Source organism: Mirounga leonina, unplaced genomic scaffold (genome assembly GCF_011800145.1).
Source record: "Mirounga leonina isolate KUSES-001 unplaced genomic scaffold, KU_Mleo_1.0 Mir_154, whole genome shotgun sequence".
In the NCBI taxonomy this organism is placed as follows: domain Eukaryota; kingdom Metazoa; phylum Chordata; class Mammalia; order Carnivora; family Phocidae; genus Mirounga; species Mirounga leonina.
The window spans coordinates 5796321-5809254 of record NW_023270389.1 but is presented as its reverse complement, the minus strand read 5'-3'; the positions used below and the strand labels follow the sequence as shown (position 1 = coordinate 5809254).

The following is a 12934-nucleotide window of genomic DNA, read 5'->3' as shown; positions in this document are numbered from 1 at the left end:
GCAGGGAGCCCGATGCGGGGCTCGATCCCGGGACTCCAGGACCATGACCTGAGCCGAAGGCAGACGCCCAACGACTGAGCCACCCAGGCGCCCCAGGAGAGAGAGAATCTTTTTTTTAAGATTTTATTTATTTATTTGACAGAGAGAGACCCAGCGAGAGAGGGAACACAAGCAGGGGGAGTGGGAGAGGGAGAAGCAGGCCTCCCGCAGAGCAGGGAGCCCGATGCGAGGCTCGATCCCAGGACCCCAGGGATCATGACCTGAGCCGAAGGCAGACACCTAACGACTGAGCCACCCAGGCGCCCCCTGTCCTATATACTTTGAAGATAGTAATCCCATGTTCTTGTATGCCCCTACCCTCCAACCGAAGACCACCAGGAATCTACATCACTTTCTTATCATTTGTATGTTCACTGAAGTAGCATTTTTAATTTCCTTCAAGAACTTTTCCTTTGCATTCACATTTTAGCTAATTGTTTGGCACAAAAGGCTTAGTTTTCAGCCTATCTTGGCTTTTGACACGCCTCCCCCACTAAACTTAATCATTTCTAGCTTCTGCCTTAAAGTGAGAGATGTGTGAGTCCTTTCACTTGAACATTTAGAGACCGTTGTAGGATGATTAATTGGCTCCTTTCAATATTGTTGTGTCTCAGGGACTAGGGAGGCCTGTGGAGAGGGAGACAGATTGGGGGAATGACTGGCCTGTGGAGCAGTGAGAACATATATAACATTTGTTAAATTTGTTGTCTTATATAGATGTGATTTGTGGCACCCGAAAGCAATTACAATAGTAACATCAAAGATCACTGGTCAGAGATCACCATAACAAATATGATAATAATAAAATTGTGGAAATGTTGGGAGAATTGCCAAAATGTGACAGAGACATGAAGTGAACAAATGCTAAATGCTGTTGGGAAAATAGTGCCAATACGCTTGCTCAATGCAGGGCTGCCACAGACCTTCAATTTGTAAAACATGGAATACTTGTGAAGCATAATAACACAGGTATGCCTTTATAGGATTTGGGCTTATATTAGGTGATTTTGGACAGAGTCCAAGGAAGCAGGGCTTTGCTCTGGATTGGACACTGTCAGGAAGTGGCGGTGATTCTAGGATTGGGTATATCAGTGCATTTTCCCTATAGGGAGAGAAGGCTACATAGATGCTACAGCCGTAATTGGTCAAGAGGTAGTAGACAGACACATGGACCAATGGAACAGAATACAGAGTCCAGAAATAGACCCTCACATATATGCTCAAATGATCTTCAACAGGTGCTGGTGGGACAATGGCGAAAAATAACCTCTTCAAATGGTGCTGGGAAAACTGTATATGCACATGTCAAAGAACGGAGTATGATCCCTACCTTAAACAATATACAAAATTAATTCAAAATTGATTAAGGACCTAAACATAAGACTGTAAAACCCAGGGCTCCTGGATGGCTCAGTCAGTTGAGCATCTGACTCTTGATTTCGGCTCAGGTCATGATCTCAGGGTCATGGGTTGGAGCCTGGCATTGGGCTCCACACTCAGCAGCAAGTCTGCTTGTCCCTCTCCCTCTTCTCCTCCCTCTGCTTGTGTTCTCTCTCTCAAATTAATAAATAAAAATCTTTAGGGGCACCTGGGTGGCTCGGTCAGTTAAGCATCTGCCTTCAGCTCAGGTCATGGTCCCAGGGTCCTGGGATTGGACCCTGAATTGGGCTCCCTGCTCAGCGGGGAGCCTGCTTGTCGCTCTCCCGCTCCTCCTACCTGTGTTCTCTCTCTGTCAAATAAATAAATAAAATCTTTTTTAAAAATCTTAAAAGATTATAAAACTCCTAGAAGAAACATAGACATAAATCTTCATGACAGGATTATGTCAAAATTTAAAATTTCTGCACATCAAAGGAAATAATCAAAAGAGTAAAAGGGCTACCTATGGAATGGGAGAAAATAATTGCCAATCATATATCTGATAAGAAATTAATATCCAGAAAATACAAAGAACTTTACATGAGTGATACCAGCATCATGGCTGAATAAGATGTTCCTTTTCCATGTCTTCCCACCCCAACAACAAGTTGACATTCATCCACAGGCAAAAGGGTCTCGGTAGGAGCTGTGAAATCCTGCACCATATGCCAAGGGACCCAGGAGGAGTCTTGCCCTCCTGTGTGTGAGGTAATAGGCACATGGACCTTCGTCCTGGCTACAGACCCTACAGTGGCCTGTGAACCATCTTCCCTCTTGGCTCTGGTCAGGGAGCCTGCAGAAAACACTGACTTAGAGAATCAACAGGGATAGGAGAGCCTTTGCAGAAACCCAGGTTTCCAGCAGAGCAGTTCTAGGAGACAGTTGGAACAAAAAAGTATGTTTGGATGCATCAGAGAGGGTAAGATGGACTTTCCTCACATCACTCCTCCCCCAAGGCAGCACAGCTCAGGGCCAAGAGAGGTCTCCTGGGTCTGAGCTTTATCTTGGGGGTGGATGGGGTGGAGGGCAGTGAGAGCATGTGGTGAGTACTGGCTTCCTCGGCTGTGCAGGAGCTACAGAAGAGGCTCATTGCTCTCTTGCCCCATGCAGAGTACTGAATCATGAGGTGTAAGATCATGGGGGGAGGGGGGATGGAGGGAAAAGGCTGAGAGAGCCACACGGAGGACTCTCAGAGGGCACTAAAGGGACATAGGTCCTACTAAGTGATTCAACAGGCTCCATCAAGAAGCCTGCCCAGGAGCTGCTAGAAAGGCTTCACCCCTGGATCCCCCTATCTGCCCATGGGCACCCCTAGTGCTCTGTGAACCTCACCCACACACTCACCTCCACCCTGTGGCCAGTTCCCTGTGAATGCTCCCAATGGCAGCAGCAAGAGTGTTTTGGCAAGTGTCTAGAGAGCACGTGCAGAAAGCCAGCCTGAATCTGCAAGACAGGGAGAGACTACAAACTTGAACTTTAGTGCCACCCTTGGGAAAACAAAAGGAGGGAAGCTGTCAGCTTTTGGGCCTGGGGTGTTGCCGCATCTGAGAAGGCACTCAAGCTTAAGAAATCTGCCACAGCAGGGAGCAAGGAAGCATGGAATAGGTGTATCTATAGAAGATTTGAAGAAGCCTCAGAATCTCTAGTGGGGCTGATGGAAGGTATCTCTCTCCTGAAGGCAGTTAGTAAAGACTGGGGGTGACTATTACTTCAAATGCAAAGACAACAATGCAAAGTTTCAGGGATCATGAAAAATCAAGGAAACATGGTGCCACTAAAGGATCGAAATAATCTTCCAATAACCAACCCCAAAGACACGGAGATCTGCAATTTATCTGATAAAGAATCTGAAACAGCTGTTTAAGGAAACTCAGGGAGCTACAAGAAAAGATATAAGGACAATTCAATGAAATTAAGAAAACAATACAAAATGAGAAGTTTAACAAAGAGATAGAAATCATTAAAAAGAAACAATCAGAAATTCTGGAACTGAGGAACACATTTAATGAAATACAAAAAATGCAGTAGAGAGTATCAGTATCAGAATGGATCAAGCAGAAGACAGAATGTATGAGTTAGAAGACAGGAATTTTAGGGGCACCTGGGTGGCTCAGTCAGTTAAGCATCTGCCTTGGGCTCAGGTCATGATCCCAGGGTCCTGGGATTGAGTCCCGCATTGGGCTCCCTATTCAGTAGGGGAGTCTGCTTCTCCCTTTCTCTCTGCCCCTGCTCATGTGCTCTCCCTCTCTCACACTCTCTCTCAAATAAATAAAACTAAAATCTTAAAAAGAGAGAGAGAAGACAGGAATTTTGAAATTATCCAGTCAGAGAAGAACAGAGGAAAAAGAATGAGAAAGAGTGAAGAAAGCCTATGTGATCTATGGGGTACTAGCAAAAGAAATAATTTGCAAGTTATTGGAGTTTCAGAAAGAGAAGAGAAGAAGAAGGAAGCACAAAGCTTATTTAAGGAAATAATGGCTAAGACTTCCCAAATCTGGGGAGAGATTTGGATATCCAAATTCACGAAGTTCATAGGTTACCAAACAAACTTAACTTAAAGACATCCTGTCCAAGACACATTATAATAACATTGTGGAAAATCAAAGACAAAGAGAAAATCTTAAAAGCAGCAAGAGAAAAGAAGCTTGTAACTTATAAGGGATTCCCCATATTCTATTAGCAGATTTCTCAGCAGGAACCTTACAAGCCAGGAGACAAAGGGATGATATATGCAAAGGGTTGAAAGAAAGAAAAAAAAAACTGCCAAAGAAGAATATTGTATCTGGCAAAGTTGTCCCTCACAAATGAAGGACAGGTAAAGACTTTCCTGGAAAAACAAAAGCTGAGAGAATCCACTAGACCTGCCTTTGTTGAAAGAAACTCTTCAAGCTGAAACCAAAAGATGCTATTTAGTAACATGAAAATATGCAACACATTGTTAAAGTTACCTATATAGTCAGGTTCAGAATAATACAGTAATATGGTGATGTGGAAGCCACTCAACTCTAGTATAAAGGTTAAAGGATGAGAGTATTATAAGTAACTAGAACTATAATATTTTGTTAATGAATACACAATATAAAAAGAGGTTGGGGCACCTGGCTGGCTCAGTCGGTTGAGCGTCCAACTCTTGGTTTCAACTCAGGTCCTGAGATCAAGCCCCACATTGGGCTCTGTGCTCAGTGGGGAGTCTGCTTAAGATTCTTTCTCTCCCTCTCTCTCTGTCCTTCCCTCTGCTCTCTCTCTCTCTCAAATAAATAAATAAATCTTTTTTTTTTTTAAGACGTTAGGGGTGCCTGGGTGGCTCAGTCCGTTGGGTGTCTGCCTTCGGCTCAGATTATGATCCCAGTATCCTGGGATGGAGCCCTGTGTTGGGCTCCCTGCTCAGCAGGGAGCCTGTTTCTCCCTCCGCCTGCCTGTCTGCCTACTTGTGATCTCTCTCTCTCTCTCTGTCAAATAAATAAATAAAATCTTTTAAAAAATAAATTAATTAATTAAAAAGGTTAATTGTGACATCAAAAAATCAAAAGGGGGAGTATACTAAAAGGGTGGAGCTTTTGTATGGATTAGTTATCGGTGTCAAATAGACTGTTGCAGTTATGTTTTATATCAGCCTCGTGGTAACACAAAACAAAAACCTACAGTAGATACAATAAAAATGAGATAAAAAGCAGGGAATCAAAGCATACCACTGGGAAAATCATCACTTCATTAATGAAGGAAGCAAAAAAGGAATAAAGGAACAAGGGAACTACAAAACAGCCAGAAAATAATTAATCAGACTGCAGTAGTCAGTCCTTATCTTCCAATAATCATTCTAATTGTTAATGGATTGAATTCTTCAATTAAAAGGCATAGAGTGGTTGGATGGATAAAAAGGCAAGACCCAAGTATATGCTGCCTGCAAGAGAATCACTTCTGCTTTAAAGACACACATAGGCTCTACATGACCAGATGGAAAATGATATTCCATTCAAGTAGAAACCAAAAGAGCACAGGGATAGTTATATCAGATAAAATTGACTTCAAGCCAAGTAACAAGGGACAAAGATGGTCATTATATAATAAGGGGGCCAATTTATCAAGAAGATATAACAATATTAAATTTACATGCACAAAATCAGAGCTCTTGGTATATTAAATACTAACAGATCTAAAGGGAGAAATAAATAGCAATAGAATAATAGTAGGGGACTTCAATCCTCCACTTTCAACAATAGATAGATCATCGAGACAGAAGACCAACAAGGAAATGTTGGAATTGAACCATATTTTCAAACAAATGGATAACCTAACAGACATATACAGACCATCCCACCCAATGGCAACAGAATGCATATTCTTCTCAAGGACCCATGGAACATTCTCCAGCATGGATCACATTACAGGTCTCAAATCAAGTTTTAGCAAATTTAAAAAGATTGAAATCATACCAAGTATCTTTTCTGACCATAATAGTGTGAAATTAAAAACCAGTAACAGTAGGAAAAATGGAAAACTCACAAATAGGTAGAAATTAAACAACACACTGCTAACAACCAATCTGTCAAAGAAGAAATGAAAAGTGAAATCAAGAAATATCTTGGTGGGGCACCTGGGTGGCTCAGTTGGTTAGGCCTCAGGTCATGACTGCAGGGTCCTGGGATGGAGCCCCCACCCCCGAGTCAGGCTCCCTGCTCAGCAGGGGGTCTGGGTCTGCTTCTCCCTCTCTCTCTGCCCTTCCTCCTTACTTGTGTTCTTTCTCTCAAATAAATAAATAAATAAATAAATAAAACCTTAAAAAAAAATATCTTGAAACAAGTGAAAATGGAAGGACAACCTATCAAAACCTATGGGATGCTGCAAAAGCAGTTTGAAGAGGGATGTTTATTGGATAAATGCCTACATTAAGAAACAAAAAAGATCTGAAATAAGTAACCTAGCTTTATGCCTCAAGGAACTAGAAAAAAAGCGAGCTAAGCCCAAAGTTAGCAGAAGGAAGGAAATAACAAAGATCAGAGCAGAAATAAATGAAATAGAGACCAGAAAATCAATAGAAGAGATCAATGAAACAAAGATCTGGTTTGGTTTTTTTTTTAAGGTAAACAAAACTGACAAAACTTTAGCCAGACTCACTAAGCCAAAAGGAGAGAAATCAAAATCAGAGAGAGGAAACATTACAACTGACACCACAGAAATATAAGGGATCATGAGAGACTAGTATAAACAATTATCTGCTAACAAATCGGATAACCTAGAAGAAATAGATGCATTCTAGGAAACATGTAGCCTACAAAGACTGAGTCATGAATAAATAGAAAATCTGAGCAGACCAATAATGAGTAAGTAGATTAAATCATTAATCAAAAATCTTCCAAAAAAAAAAAAAATCCCCAAGGCCAGATGGTATCACTGGTGAATTCTACCAAACATTTAAGGAAAAATTAATGCCAATCCTTCTCAAGGTCTTCCAAAAAATTAAAGAGGAGGGAACACTCCCAAATCCATTTTACAAAGGCATTACTGTGATTACAAAGCCAAATAAGGACACTACAAGGAAAGAAAACCTCAGGCCAATATCCCTGATGAATATAGATGCAAAAATTCTCAACAAAATATTAGCAAGTAGAATTTAACAGCAAATTAAAGGATCATACACCATGATCAAGTGGGATTTATCCTTGGGAGGTAAGGATGGCTCAACATTCACAAATTAATAAATGTGATACACCAAATTAGCAGAATGAAGGATAAAAATCACACGATCATCTCAATAGATGCATAAAAAGCATTTGACAATATATAACATCTTCTCATGGTAAAAAAAAAAAACAAACCACACACACAAACTTTCAACAATTGGGCATGAAGGAACATGTCTCAACATAATTTAACAGTCCTTACATAGCAAGCCCATAGCTAACTTCCTACTCAACAATGAAAGATTGAATGTTTTCCTCTAAGATCAGGGTCAGGACGTAACTGCCCACTCTCACCACTCCTATTCTACATAGTATTGGAGTCCCAGCCAAAGCAAACAGGCAAGAAAAGAAATAGGACACATCCAAATCGGAAAGGAAAAAATAAACTTGCTTTTGCTTGCAGATATGTGATCCTATATATAGGAAATCCTAAAGACTCTCCCCAAAAACTGTTAGAACTAATCCACAAGTTCAGTAAAATTACAGGATACAAAGTCAACATACAGAAATCAGTTGCATTTCTATATACTAAAAACAAACTATCTGAAAAAGAAAGAAAGCCATCTCATTCACAACAGCATCAGAAACAACTCAGGAATCAATGTGACCCAGGAGGTAAAAGGTCCATACACTGAAATATGAAGGATTAGCCTTTTCCATGGTAACCAGAGGAAAGGGGGAAAGAGTGGGTGGGGATGCAAGGAAGCTCAGTGGTTTGGTGGCAAGAAGCTATAGGCATTTTCTTGCGATGTTTTCTATTTTCTGGGTAAAGAATCCGGCTTATATGCTGAGAATGAGGATGGAAGTTTGAGAAGAAGCAGTTTGAGGAAAATTTGCCTGGAGAGAGTGGAGAACGTCCGCGGAAGCTGACCTGTGGGGTCAGGCGTCCCAGTGCCTGGTCAGTGTTCGCATCATAAAAATAAAAGTCTTCCGTGCGGTAAAGGGTTAACTCAGTAGGCCGTGGTTGCTCAAGCTCAAGCTTGAGGGTAGTCTCTGGAATAAGGAAAAACTGGAACTATGTAAATGACTGCAGGCAATATGTTGTATCCAGTCAATGAGATACTAGGCAACTATTTAAAAAATTTTTTTTAATTTTTTTTTTTTTTAAGATTTTATTTATTTGTGAGAGAGAGAATGAGAGACAGAGAGCATGAGAGGGAGGAGGGTCAGAGGGAGAAGCAGACTCCCTGCTGAGCAGGGAGCCCGATGCGGGACTTGATCCCGGGACTCCAGGATCATGACCTGAGCCGAAGGCAGTCGCTTAACCAACTGAGCCACCCAGGCGCCCCTAGGCAACTATTTTAAAGATAACAAAGGAAATGGTCAATGCTAACTATGTTATATCTATCTATCTATCTATCTATCTATCTATCTATCTATCTATATCTATATCTATATATTTTTTATAGCTAGAGCTCCTCGGTGTGGAGGGACAAGTTGGTTTTTTAAAGCTGGTTTACAAATAGAAAACATGTCTTAGCCCGCTTATATGTATATGAAAAACATTGAAAGATATATATCAAACCGTTAACAGTGCTTATTTCTGCGAGCTGGCTTAAGAGACTTACATGATAGTCTTCACACACTTCATTCTATGTAGCTGTTTTGTTTTTTTTTTCAACTACTATCATTAAAAGTATTCATTGTAGGGGTGCCTTCCTGACTCTGTCAGAAGAGCATGTGACTCTTGATCTTGGGGTCATGAGTTTGAGTCCCATGTGGAATATACAATTATTTAAATAAAAACTTCAAAAAATTAAATCATTCATTGTTAACAATTATAGATATTTATATTCTGGAAAAAGTGGTAAAAAAACTATTAAGGGTTCATCTCCTGGACATTTTATGAAGTTATCTCAATCATTCCCTCAGCTTTATTAGTTTTCTGTTGGAAGTGAGCTTTCGATCCTCAACTCCCTAAAATGGCTAGAAGCTCCTTCAAGGATGGGAGTAGGAGACACATGTGAATTGTTACTAAAGAGCCTGGCCCAGTAAATAGCTGTAACTGGATAACTGAAGCTGAAGATATTTACCAGGTTCTGCATTTGTACTCTTCACCACTAGATGACACCCTTGATGCTTTGGCCAGATAGATTTTTCTGTCCCTCCCTTACAATAGGGAAAAACCGGTATGACAACCTGTAAGAAAAACAGGATGTTAGGAGAGGAAATGCAGGCTTTAGAGAAGGAGCTGGATTGTTTTCTGTCAAAGAGAAAAGAGGCTCCCTGTCCTAGGAGTAGTAGCCCTCACCCCCACCCTGCCACGCCACACCACACAGACCCAAAGGTAATTTATCTGTTCATTTTATCATCAGAAACCCTGCAACCTTGATAAATATGGATTAAACAAAAATTCTTACAATTGCTAAAAGATTGTCAAGTATGTGGTGGCTTGCATGTTAAGAAGACACCCATTTTGTGTAACAAGACCTGATCACATGAGAATACACATCACCCAGACTTCCCCTTCTTTAGTTGTTTCTCAGAAATGTTTGGCTACAGTATGATAATTTATCATTTTTGTCTTTAAAAGTATTTTCTGTAGGGTGCCTGGGTGGCTCAGTCAGTTAAGCGACTGCCTTCGGCTCAGGTCATGATCCTGGAGTCCCGGGATCGAGTCCCGCATCGGGCTCCCTGCTCAGCGGGGAGTCTGCTTCTCCCTCTGACCCTCCTCCCTCTCGTGCTGTCTCTCATTCTCTCTCTCGCAAATAAATAAATAAAATCTTAAAAAAAAAAAAGTATTTTCTGTAAACGCATATCTATGCTGAGCCATGAGCAAGGAAATTTCCCCTCTTTTGCCCCATCACCTCCCCATCAAAGTCCAAAAATGAACTTCCTCCTTCTATCCTCAACATGTTTACCGGACCCTCCTATACCCAATGAGTTATCAGTAAATGTTTGTCAATGGTGTTCTTCATGGGACTTAAAATCAAAGGGCGCCTGGGTGGCTCAGTGGTTAAGCGTCTGCCTTCGGCTCAGGTCATGATCCCAGGGTCCTGGGATCGAGCCCTACATTGGGCTCCCTGCTCCGCAGGAAGCCTGCTTCTCCCTCTCCCACTCCCCCTGCTTGTGTTCCTGCTCTCGCTATCTCTCTCTGTCAAATAAATAAATAAAATCTTAAAAAAAAAAAAAATCAAAGACAGGGATGAAGATCCACCTGAAATGTACTTTGAGGCCAAGTAAAAATGAACCAAAAATACAAACGGGTGATAATGACTTAATTCCATTATTTGGCTTGTGGTTGCGAGGGGAAGTGGCTATCTAGAAAGTGATGAGCTGGGACTAGGCATTGTTCTGGAGGGGCACAGTCTGAAGCCAGAGAAAACCTAAGTGTGATCCTGAGCTGCACTGGCCCCTGCTTCCCAGCGACATGTGGTGATGTGCCTTTCTAGAAAGTTCTCTGATTTCCCTAAGTCTCTGTTTCTTCCTCTGCAAAATTGGAGTGATTATAGCCATATTACATGACTTACTAGTGACAGAGAGATATCCTGCGCTGAACCCCTGCACCAAGAACAGCCTCCAGGGGCTTGGGAGAGGGGAACTGAGTTGGGGTGAGGGAGAGGCCTGCAGATGGCTTGTTCTGCTGAAGCTGTTGAGCAGAGATGAACCATGGACTGTGATCTGTCCAGGAATTCAGTGGTCATGCAGATTAGGGGAAAGTGGATTCTAACCAACAACCTTGCACAAGCTCACTTGTTCACTTGGCGTCTGTGTCTTTGTAAAGATGTGTTCTCCTTCCCTAGAGGCATACCTACTGTCAAGATTGAGGAAGAAACTTCAGCTCTAGGCACCCTGGGACCAGAGATAACTGAATGGAGTTGGAGCACCCTCGGTGTGGAGGGACAACTTGGTCAACTGACGCAACAACTCTCCCTGCCTCACTCCCAACCCCTCCCCAACCCCCAACATTTGCAAACTTACCATGTCCTGCAGCTATCCAGAGAAATGCTGTGCCAGGAACTGATCTCAGTTTCTTTTTGACTCAAAGAGAAACTGGTAAACAGAGAGTCAGATGAGCAGAGCAAAGGGGACCACAAATGTTCCCCGTTGCACATTGGGGGTTTGCTGGGTTACATTTAGCAGAACCTGCTTCCCCATCCGCAAACAAAATGCAGGGAATGGCCTATGTTACAACCTTCCCAACGTTAACAACTTTGGAGCTCTTTTGCTGCCCAAACTTCATCCAGTGAGTTACAGTGGAGAGAGCTCTGGACAGGTGCACCCAAGTCCTAGACAGAAGTGTTGTTCTGTCATGTGGTGGTTGTAGGACTTGGCCAAGCCAGTTAAACCCTCTGAACTGCAGTGTCTCCAACCACAAAAGACAAGGCCAATGATGCCGCTTCTAACATTCCCCGGAGGGCTTAAATTATCAAATCTGAAATCCTATAAACTTTTGGTCAGTCCACAAAAGATTTCGAAATCCTTTAAAATGCTGTTCCTTGCCCCTCCTCACCACCAAATATACTCCACTTGTCAGTGTTTCATATTTACAATCTCACCCGTTCCAGGAAATAGTTCTTTGCCCACTCCTACCAGTAATCTACTCATCCCCAGCCAGGAGAACTGAAAGTAGTGACAAGCCATTTACAAACATTCAAATCAGCAGGAGGAAACTGCCCAAGGAGAAAAACCAAAAACAAAAACTAGATTTGGATGTTCACAGAAGCACTTCCATTTGGTCCCAAAGTTGAAATATTTTTTTTAATTACATAATGAAACCCTCCTTGATTCTATCTCCGTTGATTCGTTCTTGCTTAGCAATGAGAACACTGCACGGAATCAGATGAAGACCTTAGGGTCAAGCTTGCTCTGTGTAGATATAGGTACAGATACCCAAACCATGTGCTATGCTGGCCATACAAACAAAATACTTGGGGCTCAGACAAAAAAAGGAATTCATTTTGGCTGGACAAAACTGGGAGAAACTCTCTGAGAAGATGGCATTTGAGTTGGGTCTTTCCCACAGGTGAAGGAGATGAGGGGAAAGAGGTGGGGGAGAGCCAGGAGGAGGGTGCACCCAGATCTGAGGACTGACACCCGAGACGGTCTCATTCTGCATGCCCAATGTGGCTAACTAAAGAGATTACTTCTTGTCAGACTTCACAAGGCATCCTGGGACATGTGTTCGGTCACATTGGCCATATCCAGCCCTAATGGCAGCCACATCGAGTTGCAGCCCCCGTGGAGGCCTCATGGTTCCACAGCCCCCTGTCACAGAGGGTCTCAGAATCCCGTAGCATCCTGCCAGGTACTGAGTGGATAGGCCTCCATCTCTGCTTATACCTTTAGGCCATCAAACCAGTAAGGTTGCCTCCGATCCAAAACAAGGTTCTAGAGCAGGTTCCTGCAGGAATGACTGATAAGCACGTACAGAAATAAGCAGCTAGGGCGCCTGGGTGGCTCAGTTGGTTAAGCGACTGCCTTCGGCTCAGGTCATGATCCTGGAGTCCTGGGATTGAGTCCCACGTCGGGCTCCCTGCTCAGCAGGGAGTCTGCCTCTCTCTCTGACCCTCCCCCCTCTCATGCTCTCTATCTCATTCTCTCTCTCAAATAAATAAATAAAATCTTAAAAAAAAAAAAAAAGAAAGAAAGAAGCAGCTATATTCAGCACAGTGTTATCAGCCATAGACAGCATGGCTCTTAACTATAGCTAGTCATATGGTGGGCATGGTGACTGTAGTTAATAACACTGTACTGCATACTTGGAAGTTGCTAAGAGAGTAGATCTTAAAAGTTCTCATCACAAGAAAAAAATTCTGTGACTATGTGTGGTGATGGGTGTTAAGCAGACTTAC

The 12934-nt window shown here is 42.3% G+C and overlaps 1 long non-coding RNA gene across 2 annotated transcripts in view; it reads left to right on the top strand.

Annotated features, from left to right (window-relative positions):
* LOC118014028 overlaps positions 1–12015 on the top strand; it is a 12973-nt gene extending 958 nt beyond the window's left edge. For both annotated transcript variants that reach the window (XR_004680175.1, XR_004680174.1), the window contains exons 2-3: positions 7912–8037; positions 10883–12015. This is a non-coding gene — a long non-coding RNA (uncharacterized LOC118014028). The remainder of the gene's footprint in view (positions 1–7911; positions 8038–10882) is intronic.
* The last annotated feature ends 919 nt before the right edge of the window (positions 12016–12934 follow it).